Genomic DNA, 21,068 nt, shown 5'->3' with positions numbered 1-21,068 from the left:
GCTCTGCAGTATAAAACCTCTGTAAAACAGATATTAGTCCGCACCGCTGCCTTCGTGCTTAAACTCAGTTATTGATAAGATGATAAAGCCAGCGATCATTCATAAAGAAGAAGCGAAATGAACATGCAGGAGGCTGAGGAGTCGAATTAGGAGCGTCATCTATCACTGATCCATTAGTGTTTTTTAAAATCTCATTAGTGAATTACTGACGAAAATCTGAGTGATGTTTGACTGTGCAAAACTCACCATTCTCATGCTGGGGGCGGTTGCTAGGGTGTTGCTATATATGGTTACTGTTTTTTTTTTAGGGTGCTATTATGCTTTTTCTAGGGTGTTGTGTGTGGCAAGGTATTGCTATATGGTTATGGTTTGTTTTTAGGGTGTTGTTATGCAGTTGTCAGGGTGTTGCTATAGGCTTACTGTGGTTTACTGGTTGTTTTTAGCATGCTGTTATTGGTTCCCAGGGTGTTGCTATACGCTTACTGTGGATACTAGAGCTGTGTCTGAAACCGCTCACTCGTTCACTCATTCACTAATCCCTACATAGTGAATGGCAGTTGAGTGCACTACATCAGCAAAGAGTGAACGAAAATGAGTGAGCGAATTCGGACGCTGACATAATTATCACGCGCCAGAGAGCTCGGACAATTTCGTCATAAACATTTCTTACCCATCTTTGATATTTCCTTTTTTGGCTGTATGAATTGTATGTAACAATTGTATGTATGTATTTTTCACGTTTATTGCGTTATTTGATTTAAAAAAAAGACTTGCTTGTCATATTTATTTACTTTTTACATTTATATGTGAAAATAAAAGAGAACAAAATACTACACAACACATTTGTTTATTCAAATATAGATATAACGGTATATAAATAAATAAATAAATACATAAAACTGTCAAAAAAAACCAACCTCTGTTATTTAAACATTACTTTCATTACTTTCGCGGGGTTTCCAGTCAGTCAAATGATTGTTAAGTGTCCTTCAAATGATTGTTTTCTATCTCGCGTGCGCCGTTGCCATGGTGACATTGTTGCCGTCCGTCATATTTATTTTTCATTCGCGCTCTATCGCCTTATCGTGTTGGATTGTGGGAAATAGTGTCTCAGCAAGTGTACATCGGACACTCGAATTCAGAGAGGATTGTGGGTAAAAGTAGTGAACGAATGTAGGGAATGATGTCGTTCACTCAGAATTCGGACACCACTACAAAATGGCCGACACCCTAAATAGTGCACTATATAGTGGATAGGGAGCGATTTCAGACACAGCTTAGTTGTTTTTAGCCAGCTGTTATGTTAAGAGTGTTGTGGTTGGTTGCCAGGGCGATGCTATATGGTTACTATGCTTACTGTTTGTTTCTAGGGTTCTGTTATACAGTTGCCAGGTGTGTGCCAGGGCATTGATATATGGTTACTATGGGTACTGTTTGTTTTTAGGGTGTTGTTATGGAGTTGCTTGGATGTTGTGTGTGGTTGTCAGAGTGTTGCTTTACAGTTACTGGTTGTTTTTAGCGTGCTGTTGTTGATTCCAAGAAGGTTGCTATACACTTACTGTGGTTTACAGTTTTTTTGTTTTTTTGCATGCTGTTATGCAAAAGGTGTTGTGGTTGGTTGCCAGGGTGTTGCTATATGGTTTACTGTGGTTATATGTTGGTTTTGTTGTGTTGTTATAGAGTTACTAACTTACTAGGGTTTTTTGGCCAATTTCCAGGGTATTGCTGAATGATTATGTTGGTTACTATTTGTTTTTAGGGAACTGTTATGCAATTGCTAGAGTGTTGTTGCTGATTGGTGGGGTTTTGCCATACATTTTTTACTGTGGTTACTGGTTGTTTTTAGCTTGCTGTTATGCAGTTGCTAGGGTGTTCAGTTCAGTGTGGTTGCTAAATGGTGTCTTAGAAAGTCTAGTCAATTTAGTGGCCCAACATTTTTTCTTATATATATATATATATATCACCTGTCCCATTACTGAATGCCTTTTCATGCAGAGTTTAAGGACATCAGCTGTTGCCCATAATCCCATATTAAACTTGTTTTATGTTTATTTTTATTTCAGCGACTCAGAATCTTCAGAGTTTGTTTGAAATCTAGTCAGTGTTTCAAAGCTATTTCTCTCTTCTTCTTTTTTTTTTCTTTTTTTTGATATGCTGTGTTGTACCCTGACAGAAATCATATGGCGTTGAATAAGAATCAGCTGTCGGAGCGACTGTTTAATTAGGAACACACACACGGTAATTCTCACCGCAGTAAATCCTGAGGGGCACTGCCTTTTATCAGACAAATGAGTCAATAAAACATTCTGCTGTAACATTGAGGAATCAGTTGTAAGCGGCTGAATGAATTGTGTTAATTCATTTGGACGGACTTCATTTTTTTTTTTTTATTTTTTTTTTGTTGTTGATGTTTAGCTTTGTTTAACTCATTCCTCAGTTGGTTATAACCAGCTTGAATTACAATAATGCAGTGGTAACGTGGGACTAGTTTGATAAAATCACTTACTAACATTGTCTGTTTAAAATTACATCCAATATTTTAACTACTTTTATCATGACCACTTCTGGTTAACACCAGGGTTAAACTAAAACAATAAAACATTTTTGTCACTTAATAAACATTAACTGAAATAAAGTAAACTTAAACTTTAATTTCAGTTAGTTGCCAAGGCAGCATTTCTCATTTTCATTTAATTTAACTGGTGTACTAAAATAATCATTTAGCAGATGCTTTTATCCAAAACGACTTACAAATAAGAAAAACAATAGAAGCAATCAAATTAACAACAGGCCAACAATATGTAAGTGCTGTGACTAGTCCCAGTTAGTTTAGCACAGTACACTTAGCAAGGTTTTTGTTTTGTTGAATAAATAAATAGAAAAAAAATATAATAGAATGCTAGTATAATTGGGTCAAGTGTTGGCGAAAAAGATGTCTTTAGCTGTTTCTTGAAGATGGCTAAAGATTCAGCTGCTCTAGTTGAGTTAGGCAGGTCATTCCACCAGCAGGGAACAGTCCAGATAAAGGTCTGTGAAAGTGATTTTGTGCCTCTTTGGGATGATGACACCACAAGGTGCTGTTCACTTGCAGAACACAAGCTTCTGAAGGGCACATAAGTCTGAAGTAGTGAGTTTAGGTATATGGGTGCAGAGCCAGTGGTTGTTTTTGACAATGACTGGTGCCTTGAATTTGAAGCGAGCGGCAATTAGCAACCAGTGCAAGTTTATGAAGAGAGCGCTCTCTTCGGCTCATTAAAGACCGATCTCACTGCTGCATTCTGGATCAGATACAGAGGTTTGACAGGTAATGCTGGAAGGGCTGCCAAGAGCACATTACAATAGTCCAATCTGGATAGAGCAAGAGCTTGGACAAGGAGTTGTGTAGCTCCGATAGGAAGGGCCTGATCTTCCTAATGTTGTATAAGGCAAATCTGTAGGACTGGGCCGTTTTAGCAATGTGGTCTGTGAAGAGTTATGGTTGATGAATCTAGCTGAATGGAGAAGTTGTGATGAAGAGTTTGGTTGACCGAGACTACAAGCAGTTTTGTCTTTGCGCGGTTGAGTTGAAGGTGGTGGTCCGTCATCCAGGTAGAAATGTCTGTCAGGCACATTGAGACAGAAGCATCTACTGTCGGATCGTCTGGCTGGAATGAGACGTAGAGTTGTGTGTCATAAGCATAGCAGTGATAGGAAAAGCCATGTTTCTGAAGGACAGATCCTAGTGATGACATGTAGAAGGAAAAGAGAAGTGGTCCAAGCACTGAGCCCTGAGGCACCCCAGTAACAAAATAGGCACCCCACCCCGTAGAGGCCCTTTGTCTTGAGGATTGATAGAAGGATCCGGACGCTAACTGTGTCAAAAGCGGCTGACAGATCCAGAAAGATGAGTACCAATGCTTTGGAAGTTTCTCTGAGCTTCAGTAACCGAGAGCAGGGCAGTCTCAGTTGAGTGGTCACTTTTGAAGCCCGTCTGGTTGTTGTTCAGGAGTGTGAGAACGGTAGAGAGTTGGTTGAACACAACTCGCTTCAGTGTCTTTGCAATGTATGTAAGAAGGGATCTATAGTTTTCTAAAAGTGCTGGATATAGTGTGGGTTTCTTTAGCAGTGGGTTTACCTGAGCCTGCTTAAATGCAGAGGTACCTGTATGAAGAGAGGTCTTGATAATGAGTGATAGTGAGTGAGTGCGGGTACAACTGAATAAGAAATGGCTTGAGGAGATGAGTGGGGATTGAATAAAGCCGACAGGTAGTAGGGGGATTGGAAAGGATGAGTTTGGAGATTCTGCCACTGAGAGCGGAGAGAAGGAGGGGATAGTGTTGTAAGTTTGTGGTGTGGAGGATTGCCGTTGATGGTGGTTGTTTTGTTTATGAAGAATGTGGCAAAGTCATCATCAGCTGTTAGAGATGATGAAAGACAAAGAAGAGAGGAAGAGATGCAAGCGTCAGAAGAATTGTTAATTTTGTTGTGGTAGGATGTTGTTTTAGAGAAGTGGAGACGTTTGCAGAGAAGGAAGAAAGGAGTGACTGATACAAACTAAGGTCAGTGAGATCTTTGGATTTGCAAAACTTTCTCTCTGCAGAACGATACTTGCGGAGAGCATCAGACAGCCAGGGGGCAAAGGCGGTGGCTTGGGCTGATCTGGATAAAAGGGAGGAAAAGTTATCCAAAGATGTCAGAGTGGAGCAAAGAGTATCAGTTGCACTGTTTGTATTCAATGATGAGAACGGTTTTGGGGGAGAATGTGAGGATGAAACCATAGATGATTGGCGGGAGGGTGACATCCACCTAGAAAATGAATCCATCCTAACTGATAATTTAAAGAACTTTGAACAAATTTATCATACAACTTTTAGAAGAGTTATCAGTGTGAGACGAGCAGTTAAAGAAGGGTAGAAGAAAGATCCTCAGTAAGAACTTCTGCATCTTCTCCCTCCTCTGAAGCCCAGCGTGTCTCTTTGCTCGTTGGGTAATTATCTCAGGTCTGCCTGCTGCGCCCCACCGCAGGGGTCAGAGGTCACAGGGCTCACCAGCTGCTGAGGAAGACCCCCCCGCTGGGCGCATTACCTGCGCGCCAGGAGCCCTAAACACCCCCGGCGGCTCCATTTTAAACCCCTCGGACTAAGGGCCGTCGTTTTGGAATAATGTGAGTGTAGAGAAAAACTGTAGTCATAATTAGATTAAGTTACTAGATTTCTGATTTAATGTTTTTTACTTTAACTGTTGATTTGGCTGTTAGTGATGTGATGAAACCTCTAACACCAAGTATTAAAGTTTAGCGTGTGCATCGTCCTGCAGCGGACATAAGACTGCTCAAAATTCAGTGTAAAGGCGCAATGCCTCATAAAAGCCAGACTAAATTATGGTGGCCCGTCAGTCCCTCGAATCAAACAGTTGTACAAATGTGCAAATGCATTCATGTAAACACACCTAAATGCCACTTCAGAGGTGCTTCTGTGCCACCTTTGTAGTGTAAATTTGGCAGTTTAAGTGATCAGGCTGGAAATCCTCACGCAGAACCAGGGCTCAACAGAGCGAGCGTTTCACTCGCATTTGCAAACTAAAAACAAATGTGCATCCTTATACAGTCTAAACATTTCAGTTGTATAAATTTAAAGGTAATAATAAAAAGTTAAATCTTGTAAATGGTATAACAACCATCTTACTTTGGAAGTCGTACATTTGGGGATGGAAAAACAGGAATTGCGACGCAGCCTAATGTGATCATTAATCTTCAAAAGTTGTATTATTTCATTAAATAAATGCATGTTTCACAGTTTATAAAGGCATTCTGAAGCGAAGCGATGCGTTTGTGTGAGAAAAATATCCATATTTAAACATTTATAGCTAAATAAAATAACTAGCTTCCGGCAGACGGCCATTCGCAAGTCGACTTGTGCCAAAAAAAACTTGAGAGAGTAAATTATGACAATTTTCATTTTTGGGGGAACTATCCCTTTAATGTTAATAAAACAACAAAACACAAAGAGAAGATCACTCACTGACTGAGAACTATAATAGTAGCTTTAATAAGAATCAATGTATAATTTAGACAGTGTAGTCTATGTAGTGTTTTAATTTCATATTTGTTCATTTAATTACTTTCTTCAATGCTAAATGCACGTACAGTGTCTGAAAAAATAAAGCACTGTTTATTTCATTTGTATATTGATTTGTGTAATGTGTATCTTTATTCTTAATTTTTTTAATAACAAAGAAAATAATGACAACTATTTTTATCTTCGCCACTTTGGCCAAAATGTTTGCCTTTTTTTTTTTTTTTTTTTTTTTTTTTTTTTTTTTTACCTAAGGCTGTTTTATATAAAATGGGGACATTAGTTTGGCTGACTTGCAAAATAGTAAAATCAACTTGAAAAAGAATCGTGATGATAAATCTTGAATTATATTATATTTTGGCCATATCGCCCGCCCCTAGTTTGATGGACTTCCAAAATAATACATCCATTGACTCCCATTATAAGGCTTGGAAGAGCCAGGACATTTATTTAATATAACTCTCTGATTGTGTTCGTCTGAAAGAAGAATGTCATATACACCTAGGATGACTTCAGGGTGAGTAAATCATGGGCTAATTTTCATTTTTGGGTGAACTATCCCTTTAAATATATTGGCCAAAGACTAAAATGTGCTGTTTTTGTTTTTGTTTTTTCTGAGCTGTCTGTATATTGTAATTGGATCAGAGGGAGTTTGTGATGTAAAAATGCACAATGTTTTTTGTGTTCAACTTCCCTTCAATGACTGGAGAAGAGGGTCACATGGAGGAAGTGTGTTCCAGCTCATCCAAACTCAAGTTTCCCCCAAATCCATAAAATAGCTAATAGCTGCACTACAGCGACTGTAAAACAGGGAAGGCCTCGGGGAGATGTTGTCTTTCACATCCTAATGCTCATAACGACGTGCCCCAAGGACCTCGGCCATCTCTTATGTATTAATCTTCTTATTAATAATTCATGATGTTGCATGTTAAAGTTGAACCTGTCACTTTCATCATTTAAGTGATGTTAGCATAATCATTTTAAATCATTTGTGATGGGCCGATCGCACCGATGTTTGTCGTTTCAGTGGCGTCTGGGATTTTTCATCTCCTTAAGGGCGCGTGGATTCGCGAGGGCTAATTGGGCAGCCTAAATAATTAATGCGGCTGAAGACGTTAAGAAATGCCAGAGAGCTTGTGAAGGAGCCGCGGTCTGTGTGGATTTGTGGTATCTAATGGCCCTGCTCTTCTATTTATTGTGTGTGTGTAGGTCTGAAACAAACCCAGATTCACAGTCTTCTGCTGAATGCGCATTTTGCCAATATTGCATACTTGTACTTGCACACTGAACGCCTGCTTCATTCATGATGGGAAAATCCAATTTGTAGTTCCTTTTGAAAGCTCTCCATGCTTTTTGAACAGCTGGTAAGACAGTTTGCTGGTGTTTACCTAACCTGCCACAGAACTGTTGCATGCTGCTTTCATTTGCATGTGAGCATTTGCATTTATGTGAATTCATCGCCTCATAATATATAACATATTTACTTTCAGGCTGATTGTGTAATAAGAAAATCAAAGGAGCACTGTTTCAAACTCCTCTTAGCACAGGATTGTGGGTGATATTTGCATGTACAGATGCACACTTTGACATTGCCTGAGTCAGTTTTATTTGCTTAACTCTTTTCATAATGCATCTAAATTCCCACTGTTTATAATGCCAGTGGCCATTTTCCTGTCTGTTTTAATGGGTTAATATATTCAATTGATTAGATGTATAATCACTTTAATTCATAAAAGTTGTAACAATTTAATCAGTATTTTAAAATGCAATTAATGCATTAATGCATAAACACGTTTTTTTTGCATTTTATTTTAGTATATACTGTACATCGTAATATGTTTATCATAATTTCCTTAAGTTAAGTGTAACTTATTTAGTTGATTTTTCGTTTCTGTGTGTATTTGCGGATCGTTTTCTCAAGTGAAATATTGAAATGCTGGTGAAGTGACTCTCAGAGTGGCTCTGGAGATGAAGTTCATGTCCTCGTATAGTGAGACTGAACCTGAATGGAGTTGTCTTTCGCGTCTTCTAATTCACATACATTTATTTCAAAATGCCCGTCCTGGCAAGTATCCTGGTAAACGTAGTCGGTTATGTCTTCAATCAACGTAAACAGCTGAGAAATAAAACGCTTGTGTATCAGTTTATACGATCCGTGCAGCTCTTAAAGTCACAGCAGCCTAATATTCCTAGTGTTTTAATGTTAATCAAACAACAAAAGACAAAAAAAAAAAAACTCTCGACCAAATATCTTTTCTAACTTTAGTAAGGATTAATGTATATTTAAATTATACAATGAAGAATATATTTTACATTTGATTACTTTATTTCCTGAAAACGACTGTTAAACATAGACCTGAAAAATTTTTTTCAGACTTTCATATGTATGTTTGTTATATTGTATTTAATATGCATTTATTAAACGGATCCAATCCATGTTCAATAGTAATTATTTGATGATGCAGTAATAGCTAGTGTAATTTAAATCATGATCAAAACACTAATCTATTTTATTGACAGAAGTTCAAATGAGAGCAAGTGACATCGGTAACATTATCGTCAAAAACTGTTCCACACACTTGGCCACAGAAATGTGTTTCCGCACAACGAATATAAATCCGATCCTCGATCGCTATATGCAAATGTAATGGTGTTCATTTCCACGAAAGCAACAGATATGCACTGCGTTTTCTTTATCATCAGCTTATTTCAAGATCAAAGAGTGCAATAGGAGAGAGAGTGTCATCAGCACTGGTGAGATCATTTAGTCTCACTACTTTTAATGAAGATGATTGTGTGTTGAGCTTTAGGATGCGACGCCGAGCTTTCACTTAAATTTGCAGCATTTGATGCATTTATACTGTAATAATGATACTTTTATCATCAGTACTTGTGTTTTGGTATGCATGGATACATGCCTTGAAAAGGTGTAATGACATAATTGTTATATTTTGCCTTTGTAACCAGACGCTATGTTATTCTGTTGTATTTAAGATGTTTTTCGGGGGTGAGGGGGGGTTAGTAAAAATAGAAGGAAGGAAAATTTTACTTTCATGGTTTTACTGTACAGGTGAAACTCGAAAAATGTGAATATCGCGCAAAAGTTCATTTATTTCAGTAATTCAACTTAAAAGGAGAAACTAATATATTATATAGACTCATTACATGCAAAGTGAGATATTGCAAGCCTTTATTTGTTATAATTTTGATGATTATGGCTTATGAAACAGCTTACAGCTTATGAAAACCCCAAATTCAAAATCTCAGAAATTTTGAAAATGTTCATAAGCTGTAAGCATCAAAATTATAACAAATAAAGGCTTGCAATATCTCACTTTGCATGTAATGAGTCTATATAATATATTAGTTTCACCTGTGTGTTGCTTTACTGCTTTCAATAAATAAATAAAATATAAATGTTTGCAGCATTTGGCTTGCTGAAGAGATACCCAGTAATCTGTGGCGGGTCATATCTGTGGCGGCTGTGGCGAGTCGTGTCACTGTAGCCCCTGTCAGATATCCGGTCTTACACACTCTTGCACGTTTATTTATTTTTTTACCATTTTTGGAGGAGTAAATTCTCACACGTGGCTTCAACAATCAGATGCATTTACTAGGGGTGTAACGGTTCACAAAATTCACGGTTCGGTTCGATACGATACACTTGTGTCACGGTTCGGTACGGTTCGGTTCGGTATGTTTTCCATAGGCTACAGCAAAAATAAATAAATGCCAGAGAAATTTCCTTGAATAAAATTTTTTTTTTTATTATTTTGTTTAATGAAACTAACATCATAAAGTATGATTTTTTTTTTTTTTTTTTTTTTTTTTACTGAGCAATAATGGAGCTATACTTGACTCTTCTTATGAGCATATAAAACAAAACAGCTCCTTGGACAAAATGAAATGTAATATTGTAGTAGTAGGCTAGTTATAAACACAGGTTTATTTTAGTTCAGATTAACATTTGAGGGCAGCAATTGTATTCATAATGTCAAAATAAAACAGACGTAATGTTACTTGAAAGCATTATAGCCCACTATTCCTGACGAACTTCCATACCTTGCAGTTAGTGTTACTACAGTAAATCCATTCCACGGTGAATGTTGCTGATCTCTGGACACCGGCCAGTTCATTCATGGCACGATGTTTCTTCCTGGTTTCCACGTCAGTGCTGTTTGATCCGTTAATAACAGAGAAATGTGCATGTTTCTCACTAGATCTCGCAGCGATGTTATTACTTCAGTGGCGAATTCAAAAAGCATTTGAAATTCAAATGCTTTCTTTACTGGTCTGGATCTCTTAGCGCTGTGTGGTGTTGCTTGATCAGGCGCGCGCATAGGGCTCGCGAGTCCCTTTTCACAGGTCAAAACTGATAAACGGTCCACACAAACACAATAACAGTAGCTCAGTTTCGTTCCTTACATTGCATTTGCCAGATGATGTTGTGGTCGCGCCGGCCTCTATGAGCGCGCTTGCCACCCGCGACGCGCCTTCATTTGAAATAACGAAATTTTGGTCGGCAGAAAAAAACGGTCCAACGAACCGTTCGGTACGTAATGCGTACCGAAAACCGAACCGAAAGCCTCGTACCGAACGGTTCGATACGAATACGCGTATCGTTACACCCCTAGCATTTACACTTGTCCACTTCTGTCTAGAATCTCAGTCCACCTCCTTTAAATCCGTCTGGAAAGCACTTCAACACCGGGTGTGAACAGGCCCTCAGAAGAAACGGTTCTCAACAGAATCTTAAATGGTTCCGTCAGTCACTTCACACAGTCAAACCAACAATCATCCAGACACCAGATATCATTTCTGATATTTCTTTACTAGTGGGCGGAGGACACTATAGTTCATTCATGTAAGATAGCAAGATGTCTGAATACATTTTGGTTTGATTGTATATAGAACCTTCCATCATGTGATCAATTTATGACCGTTTTAATTCATTTTTAAAAATATATTTATTGAACATTTTCAACTTTAACAAAACACTACACAGATTCCAAACACAATAAAAAAATAAAATAAAAAAAAACAGTATAAATCGTACCAAGCACATTTAACCTAGGCCTCATTTTTAATTAAAACGAAATGTTATGAATTATACAGCTTATCAGTAGAATTTTTTTTTTTTTAATAACCTGTTAAACATGAATTAAGTAAGTCTTCTGCAATCATTTAAGACATTTCTCCTTTGTGTTTTTTTAGAACCCTAGAGTTCTACATAGAACCTTCATAGAACCCATAGAACCCTTAGAACCTTCATAGAACCCTAGAGTTCTACATAGAACCTTCATAGAACCCTTAGAACCCATAGAACCCTAGAGTTCTACATAGAACCTTCATAGAACCCATAGAACCCTAGAGTTCTACATAGAACCTTCATAGAACCCATAGAACCCTTTATTCTAAGAGTGGACTGTGAAATGATATTTGTGCAAACTATAATTGATAGTCTGTGAATGAAGATGCAGCTTGTGTTTCACGAGCTCATGGATGCGTATCTGTCAGGAAGTTTGTGTCTTGATGATAAGCCGTTTTACTGTTAATCAGCATTTCCTCTCTCTGGGCGTTCGCTGGTATTATCGCAAATGTGGTTGAATTACTGACATCAAACGACTCCTAGTTTACATGCAACTACAAGCTCACACTGACCAAGTCTGTCAGGCACCAAAAGGACAAAAAAATGAATCTTAAAAGTGCAATGAAATATCATAACGGTAGTGCAGATCACATCACAGATCGGCATTTCTGTAAAAATACTCGTATTTACATTTGTGTTAAAAACGTGAATGCATTAATACGTGTCAGTTTGAATATGCTAAAAATACTCTCAAATCTCATGTACATTTGTGTTTAGGTTGAAAGCATGCTGAAGTGTGAGTGAGATGTGATTGATTGGTGAACAGAAGAAACGTGCAGATTCTGTCAGTGAGAGACACGTCTTCATCTGCTCACTGAACGTATGGCTGGATACGCGGTGTTGCCATAGCGATTGTTGTGATGTCAATGTATTTAGCATAATGGGATGGAGGCATTCAGACAATCAATGATTTAACAGCTATCAGCTCAAGGACCTTCAGGGGTTGATGATGAAGGCTTCCCTCCTCTTCCTCTTCAGCCTTGAATACTAGATTTGTACATTTTTCAGATGAAGACTCGAGTGCTGCTTCATGACCATGAAAAACTGATGTTGAAGCTGCATTAATATTTAGTGTTTGTATGTGCACTTATTATCCGTTATTGTAGTATATAATAATGTGTGTGTGTGTATATATTGTTACACCTGGCTCAGAGATGTAACATAAAGGGAGACGACACGGCGGAATCACATTTTAACATAATATTTATTTACAACAAAACATAATGACACACAACTGGAGCATGGCTCTGGCAAACTGCTCGAGCAACAAAGGAGCAGCCGCCTCAACAAACTCTCACACCAGGTTTAAATAACAGCCAAGACGAGCATCAGGTGTACTCCAATCACGCCTCAATCACAGAACCTGCCAATGAAAAGAAAGAAACCAAAACACCCAAGCAACACAATCCTAACACACCCCCCTAAAAAAAAATATCCCACATCAAAATTAATCACTTACATACTTAAAGGTAGGTCAACTTACATCAATTGGAGACCACAACCTCACTCCAACACAGGGGCACGTGACAGAGTATCCGCTAAAACATTCTCAATTCCCTTGATGTGTTTAATCGTCAAATTATAAGGCTGTAAGAACAATATCCACCTCAAATGCCCTTTGACAATGTGAAGTCCACTCAAACTTAGCGGAATTCTTTAAAAGATTAGTCAAGGGACAAACGGCCGATGAAAAATTTGGACAAAACTGCGATAGTAACTAGCCATCCCAATAAACCTCATAAGCTCTTTTTTAGTACCTGGAATAGGGAAATTTTCTATCGCACTCACCTTTGCGCGCAACGGGCGCACCAACCCTTGGCCCACCTCTTTTCCCAAATAAGAAACAGTTGCTCGTGCAAAATCACATTTAGCTAAATTCACAGTCAAATTAGCCTCCATCAGACGACGAAATAAATCTCGTACCCGTCTCACATGCTGATCCCAGCTATCGCTGTAAACTATAACATCGTCTAAATAAACCGCACAACCTTCTAAACCAAAGACTATCCGATTCATTAATCTTTGAAATGTCGCAGGAGCATTGCGTAACCCGAAGCTCATAACAGAATAAGAGTACAACCCCGAAGAGGTTATAAACGCAGTTATTTCCTGTGCTCGAGGTGTCAAAGGCACCTGCCAGTACCCTTTAAGTAAGTCAAATTTACTGACATATTTCGCCGAGCCCACTTGATCTATGCAATCCTCCATCCTCGGGAGTGGAAAGGCGTCAGGTTTGGTGATTTTATTAACTTTCCTATAGTCCGTACAGAACCTAAACGTTCCATCCGGTTTCCTAACCAGCAAACACGGCAAAGCCCAACTTGAAGACGATGGTTTTGCAATATTATTCTTCAACATATACTGAATCTCTGACTCTAACTTCAACCGTTTTTCAAAAGGGGCACGATAAAAGCGCTGGCGTATGGGTGAAGCATCACCCACATCCACATCGTGCTCTATTAAATGAGTTTTTGATGGAACATCCCCAAATAATAATGGAAACTCACATATCAATTGTGACAGCTCTTCTCGCTGCAAAACCGACAAATGAGACAACAAACTCTTTAAATCTTTTAGAGTCTCAGAATTTTTTAATCGAGGGAGCATTACAGCATCATCTAAAATCGTAACCTCTTCCTTCTCTCCCCCCAAGAACTGACCCTGCTCATCAGCCACAAGACTGACCACCGCAGATGATTTAACATCAGTTTGTTGACAATCACGGGAGAAAAAAGGTTTCAATAAATTTACATGACAAACTTGGGTTGATTTCTTTCTGTCTGGGGTTGCAATTTCATAATTAAGGTCGGACAACGAGCGCATAACAGGGTATGGTCCCATAAATTTTGCACAAAACGGAGAGCCCACTAAAGGCAACAATGCCAAAACCTGATCCCCAGATTTAAATACCCGCTGTTCAGACTGACGATCAAACAACTTTTTCATCTTTATCTGCGCTTTTTCCAAATTTTTCCGTGCTGCCTGACCAACCAAAAACAAACGTCTTCTAAAACCATTTACGTATTCAAGCAAACTTTTTGGTGGCTGTTTACCTCTTAACTGATCACCCAGAACGGCAAGCGGACCGCGCACCTTGTGTCCAAAAACCAAATCGTTGGGACTAAAACCCAAACTAGACTGTGTGACCTCCCTTGCAGCTAACAAAAGCCAGGGAAGTCCTTCCTCCCAGTCTCGATTTAACTCAACGCAATACGCACGTAAAAGGGACTTAAGCGTTTGGTGAAACCGTTCCAGCGCCCCCTGGCTTTGAGGATGGTACGCGCTGGAACGGTGATGTTGAACTCCCAACTGTTTCAAAATTTCCGCAAACATTTTAGACGTAAAATTCTTTCCCTGGTCACTTTGAATTACCTTAGGGATACCGAAAATTGAAATAAACTGAGACAGGGATTTTTACAACGGACCGAGTAGTAATATTACGCATCGCATAAGCCGCTGGATAGCGAGTACTTTGACACATTAAAGTCAAGAGAAATTTACTTCCCGACTTCGAGGGAGGTAACGGACCAACACAATCAATCAACAGATGTTCAAAAGGTTGCTCTACTGAAGGTATTGGATACAAGGGAGCCGGTTTCATTGGTTGATTAGGTTTTCCGGTCACTTGGCATGTATGACATGTTTTAATAAATCGCGAGATATTCTTCTTCAATAATGGCCAATAAAAATGCCTCAAAACCCTGTCATATGTCTTTTTTACACCTAAATGCCCAGCTTTATCACCATGAGCCAATTGGAGTACAACATCTCTGAACTTCTCAGGTACAACAACTTGAATCTGTGACTCACCACCACACTCTTCACTCTGGGCAAGCCACTTTCGCAACAATACTTCATCATGTATAAAATATCCAGTTGCGGCACTCTCCACATCTTCTGGTCGGAGAACAGCAGCAAACAACCTCTTCAACTCAAGATCTTCCCTCTGTGCGATGACAAGTTCTGCACGAGAAATTTTAGACAAGAGAGACAATCCAAGAGCAACCGGTACGCTGGTATTAGTCAATTCAACCTCATTCAGTTTTTTTTCCTTAGACCGCGTCACAACACAAGACGCATTCTCGCATCTCTCGACACCCCTGCTCAGGTAAGGACTTCGGAGTGACAATTGGTGAAGGAGACAGCACCGGCCACACACTCTCACCAGCCAAATTGTTGCCCAAAATGATATCAACTCCCTCCACAGGCAAAGAAGGGCGCACTCCCATAGTCACTTCCCCATCGACTAACTGGGATTGCAAAATAAATGTATGCAAAGGTACAGACAACGTTTGAAGTGTAATCCCTCGAATTAAAACATTTTTATCAATATATGAACTAGATGAAAATGGCAGTACGGATTCCAAAATAAAAGACTCTGAAGAACCAGTGTCCCGCAAGACTCTTACCGGTACTCTCTCACGTCCATCTACAAGAGAAACAAACCCTTTCGACATAAATGGCCCATATCCTGTATTGGGTTTATTTTCAAAGCAACTTTTTGTCACAGACAAATTTCCCTCCACGTCACCAGGCATATGCGGCAGACAACTCATCAAAAGCACAGGCGCAGAATTTTTATTCTTGCCCCGTCCCTGTTTGCTTTTAAGTACAGGACATTCATTCTTCCAATGTCCAACTTCCAAACAGTAACGACACATAGAATCAGATATCACCCTCCGAGAAGGTGCACCTCGATCACGTTGTTGTGATAGTTTAAGATCAGAATGTCCACTTCAGCAACTCCCATAATTAAATCGATTCTTATGAGTCAGAACAAAATCGTCTGCTAATGATGCAGCCTCCGTGGCAATGCGAGGTTTATTTTCGTTAATGTATACTGCAATTTGATCAGGAACGATATTTTTCAACTGTTCAATAATTATCATTTCCCGTAACTCACCAAATGTCTGTACTTTGGATGTCATACACCAGCGATCAAAGTGATTACTTAACTCCCGTGTAACCTCCACATGAGTTTGTCTCTCACTTTTCCTCCACGTCCGAAAACGTTGGCGATAAGCCTCTGGGACCAACTCAAAAGCTTTTAACACAACAGATTTTACACTTTCATACTTCTTTCTGTCCTCTACTGAAAGAGCAGTATACGCTTCCTGAGCTTTGCCCACTAACACAGATTGAAGCATAACTGTACGGTTGGTCTCCGGCCATCCCCGTTCGTCTGCTATGCTTTCAAATAATGAAAAGAAAACATCAGGATCTTTCTCATTAAAGACAGGCAACAATTTCAGACTACTAATTAAATTAAACGAATAGTCTGCGTGATCCCCAGATGAGCTCCCCTCACCTCGAAGTTTCAGGCTCTCCAACTTTAATTGAAACTCTTGATTCTGTCGCTCTACTGCTAATTTCTGCTCATTTCTCATTTTTTCAAACTCCATTTCACGCTGTCTCATCACATCCTCCAGTTTACATTTTTCTAATTCTATCTCACGATCGCGCATCTCTTTTTCATGCAATTGTTGTATTTTAATAAGCTCTTTCTGCTGCTCAAACGATAACCCAACGAATGAAATTGATTTCTGAGCTACACTTTTTCCAGACATGATTGGTAATATCTGAAGATCGCTCAATTTCTTTCTTACCACTTCCCGCACCTCGTCTTTTCTCAATCGCTTATCAACACCACTCAATTCATACCATTCCACAATTTCCCACAGCTGTTTCTTCGAACACAGATTTAACAACTCATCTGACGGAGCTTTACAAAATTCTTCAATCGATGCCATAATGTAACAATACAAAAATAAAAATAATAATTTAACCTACCAATAATTCTAATACCAATTCAGCTCAGGTAATTCTTACGGTCAAAATCTGTGCATCCATTCTCCACCTCCCCACCTAATCATAACACCCCTCTAACTATCTACTACTAATCTTCACGCGCTCCCGAGAGTCAAGCCCTTTGAAGCACCCGAATACCGCTGGCGCAGAACCGAACAAACGGTTCGGAACTAACACCACGGCAGTGCACTCGACCCAGGAGACACACAAAAATAACAAACTAAAACAACAAAAAAAACAACAAACAAATGTCACTACTACCTAACTGGGGAGTATAAAGAAACACACCATTCTAACCGCAAGAACTCACCTTTTCAGTGCTGACCAAAATAAGAACCAATGCTTCATACCGATCTTGTTTTGTTTTTTTCCGCCTCAGTCTCTCCCACCTAACAAATAAAGATACAACAACTTATTAACCAAACAATTTTAAATTGGACGAGCCCCCATATGTTACACCTGGCTCAGAGATGTAACATAAAGGGAGACGACACGGCGGAATCACATTTTAACAATATTTATTTACAACAAAACATAATGACACACAACTGGAGCATGGCTCTGGCAAACTGCTCGAGCAACAAAGGAGCAGCCGCCTCAACAAACTCTCACACCAGGTTTAAATAACAGCCAAGACGAGCATCAGGTGTACTCCAATCACGCCTCAATCACAGAACCTGCCAATGAAAAGAAAGAAACCAAAACACCCAAGCAACACAATCCTAACAATATATATTATATTATATATATATATATATATATATATATATATATAAAGCTCAAACAATAAAACACTTTAACTTAAATAAAATGTATTATATATTAAAGAAATTCATTTTTCAGGATAGTTTTAGTTTTTATTTTAGTTTGATTAATATTTTGAATTCACTTTTATTTTATATTTAAATTTTTCCTGTTAATTTTAGTTACATTTTTAGAAACTTCATTATGTACTTTAGTCATTTTATTAGTTTTTAGTGTTTTTAAATATTGCTATTTAGATGTAATTTGTTTTTATTTCAGTTTTAGTTTTATTTATTTCTAGTTACTAATTTTAGTGTTTCATCTTAAACTTATTTCAGTTTATTGCCAAGGCAACATTTACGTTTATTTTACATTTTTCAATTAATATTAATATTTTATTTTATTTCAACATTATTTCAATTAACAGATATGTCTTTGTAATAGTTTTAGTGAATGATAATAACCCTTAGTTTCCAAAGCACCATTTGTCATTTTAATTTAATTTAATGTGAAATAAGAAAACTATAGACATATTAAAAAAATATAAAAAAAATAATAAAAATGACAAAAACACAACAAAATTACGAAAATGAAAATGGAAAATAGCAAATGAAAAACATTCAAAATATTAATAAGAACTAGTATCTCAGTGATGCTAAAATAACACTGAGCAGTATTTTATAAATATGAGCATTATTAAATAAATAATAAACACTCATCAGTGCAGTAATGACCCTGTGACATCATCATCATCATCATCATCTTCGCACAGATACGCGCCGCTGTTCAACATGACCAACTGCTGTTTCCCAAAGTAGAAGCTCATGCATTTTTTAATTTTTAGAAATATTACATCTCAGAAAGTCCGTTTGATTTATGAGCAGCAATATTTTATGCACATGCATTTTTCAGGAAATGTGCCCTGAATTCAGGCCCAGATCTCAGAGAATTCTCTGTTAGTTCTCATTAGCTGATACTGTACAGAATATATGTCTGGATATTTGTCAGCCTTTGGCCGTATTTGATATAGATCTCACGGTTTTTGCAATCAGAGGAACTGCCTTTTTGAGCAAATAGATGTTGTAGCCGATTATGAGCAAAAAGTAAAGGTCGTTTCTCACATTGATTTTCATTAAAACAATACAACGGAGATTATCTAATCTTTTTTTTTTTTTTTTTACCAATATAACAATAAACAGCAATATTTTACATTATTGCAGGGTATTTTTTAATAGACAAGCACCAATATATATATATATATATATACACACACACACACACACACACACGGTCTAATAAAAAAACTGGTCAAAAAGTTAATAAATAAGATGTTTTTGACAGAGTCTCTTCTGCTCACCAAGGCTGCATTTATTTGATCAAACATAAAAAAAAAAAAAAAACAATATTGTGAAATATTATTATAATGTAAATCAGCTGTTTTCTATGTGAATATACAGTAAAGTGTAATTTATTCCTGTGATCAAAGCTGTATTTTCATCATCATTACTCCAGTCTTCAGTGTCACATGATCCTTCACAAATCTCCCTATAATACGCTGATAGTGTGTAACACATCTTGCAGAATCTGATTGTTTTGCCAGTGTTTGTGAATTCTAGCCTGAACACATGACCAGTAAACAGCAGCATCAGTCTCTATATTTTAAGAGGATTCACACATATTCAGTTAATGCTGTAAACAGGCTGTGCTTCTTTCTCTCACAACACAGATCTCTGGCGGAAAGCAGCATTCCTCGGATACCTTAACCCGCTCTGTAATGCGGTGTGCGTGACTCTCCTGTGTTCAGCCTCCAGACGCCGTGGAGGTCATGTGAACCAGAGACCGAGAGCGCCGGCTGACCAGAGTTTCTCATTCGGTTTTATCAATAGATCACCTCGAGAAATATCATCATACTCTCGCTCGTGCCCTCCTGAACCCGTGTGACGTTCGTTTGTGGAGCAGAGTTTTCCAGTTTCTGATAATGAAATTAAAAGCACCATAAAAGCAACTTAATTCATCCTATAAAGCATCATATGACTTCAGAAGACTTGGAATATAATGCACGAGTCACATGGACAAATGTTACGGTGACTTTTGTTTTTTATGAGCTTAACAGTATCGATTAATATCCATTTTTGATGCTTTTATTTTTTCCTAAATTTTATTTTATAATTTATAAATAATTAATCATTTATTTTTTATTCAAATTCTTCGTTTTACGTTTAAATTTATCCGGATTCCTTTTCAATGGTTGCATTACATTTTAATAATCAAGAGTTATGTCTAATCAATTGAATTTATAAAACTTAAACAATTTAGTACAATTTTAACAATAATAGTGTCCTATAATTTTTTTTTTTTTTTTGAAAATCTTTTTTTATGATTTCATACAAATTTATTATCAAAAAGGTGATCAAATAAATGCAAACTTTAACAGTAAACCCCCCAAAAATCATTTTATTTAAAAAATATATATTTAGTCCTCCTGTAGTCAATCATTTTATCCCTTAAAACTCAACTTTTATCACAAAAATGACATTTAAAAAAAAAATCCTTTAAAAAATATATATATTCATGCCTTAAAATAGCTTGAATGCAGCTTTACACCCTTTGCATGGTTTGTCCTAATTAGAGCATATTAAAAACACCACATAGACATACAGTATTAAACACTTGATTTTCACCACAGGAGGACTTTAAAATTAAAACATGGATAAACAATTGTAATACTGTTTGATATTCCTTAAAAACAACGTTTTAATTAACTATTATTATTGCTATTAGTACTTTGAGACGTACATTCTGTTTTACAATTATTATACATTTCTGTCACAATTTCTTCAAGTTAAACTGAACTTTTATTTTGGCGGGTTGTAGTGAACACCTTGGATTCGGTCCATGTTTTCCGTACGGCGTTGGTTTTATCGCTAGCAGGTTTGCATGGTTCTGCTGTACTTATTGCATGATTGTGGTTCTGCCGAATCCGCACACACTCACAGTTATGAAGTGCCCTCTGAGACTACATCTCATTACCCAGAATCCCTCAGCTGTAGAGACAGGTCTGTGATCTGCAGACACTGAATGTGGAGCAGTGCATTAACACACGCCTCACCGCATCACTATACTGAATTAACCTAGTTCACGTCACTACATCTACTGCACCAATCAGTCCGAGTCAATAAATCATGTTTTCAGCAAAGTTTTTTTTTTTTTTGCGATAGTTCACCCAGAAATTATGAATCTATCATTAACTTGCCCTCATGCCGTTCCAAACCTGTATGAATTTCTTTCTTCTGTGAAAACACAAAAGGACTTTT

The 21,068-nt window shown here is 37.7% G+C and overlaps 1 protein-coding gene and 2 long non-coding RNA genes across 6 annotated transcripts in view; 2 read left to right on the top strand and 1 right to left on the bottom strand.

Annotated features, from left to right (window-relative positions):
- Nucleotides 1-21,068, top strand: part of LOC309478241 — a 100,661-nt gene that overhangs the window by 16,709 nt on the left and 62,884 nt on the right. The gene's annotated exons all lie outside the window — the stretch shown is intronic.
- rab27b (RAB27B, member RAS oncogene family) overlaps nt 1-21,068 on the top strand; it is a 53,817-nt gene that overhangs the window by 2,483 nt on the left and 30,266 nt on the right. Inside the window, exon 1 of one of the 4 annotated variants that reach the window (XM_082141804.1) lies at nt 1,287-4,538. The exons of the other annotated variants lie outside the window; for them this stretch is intronic. The gene's annotated coding sequence lies outside the window, so the exon portion shown is untranslated. Of the gene's footprint in view, nt 1-1,286; nt 4,539-21,068 lie in introns of those variants that run through there. 4 annotated transcript variants of the gene reach the window in all.
- Nucleotides 11,074-12,331, bottom strand: LOC309478395. Its single transcript, XR_014198965.1, has 2 exons — nt 11,460-12,331; nt 11,074-11,319 (listed from the first exon to the last, which is right to left on the bottom strand). It is a non-coding gene; the product is annotated as an uncharacterized lncRNA (long non-coding RNA).

Source organism: Leuciscus leuciscus, assembly GCF_965113295.1.
Source record: "Leuciscus leuciscus genome assembly, chromosome: 16".
Classification (NCBI taxonomy): Eukaryota; Metazoa; Chordata; class Actinopteri; order Cypriniformes; family Leuciscidae; genus Leuciscus; species Leuciscus leuciscus.
This window is presented reverse-complemented; position numbering and strand designations above follow the sequence as displayed.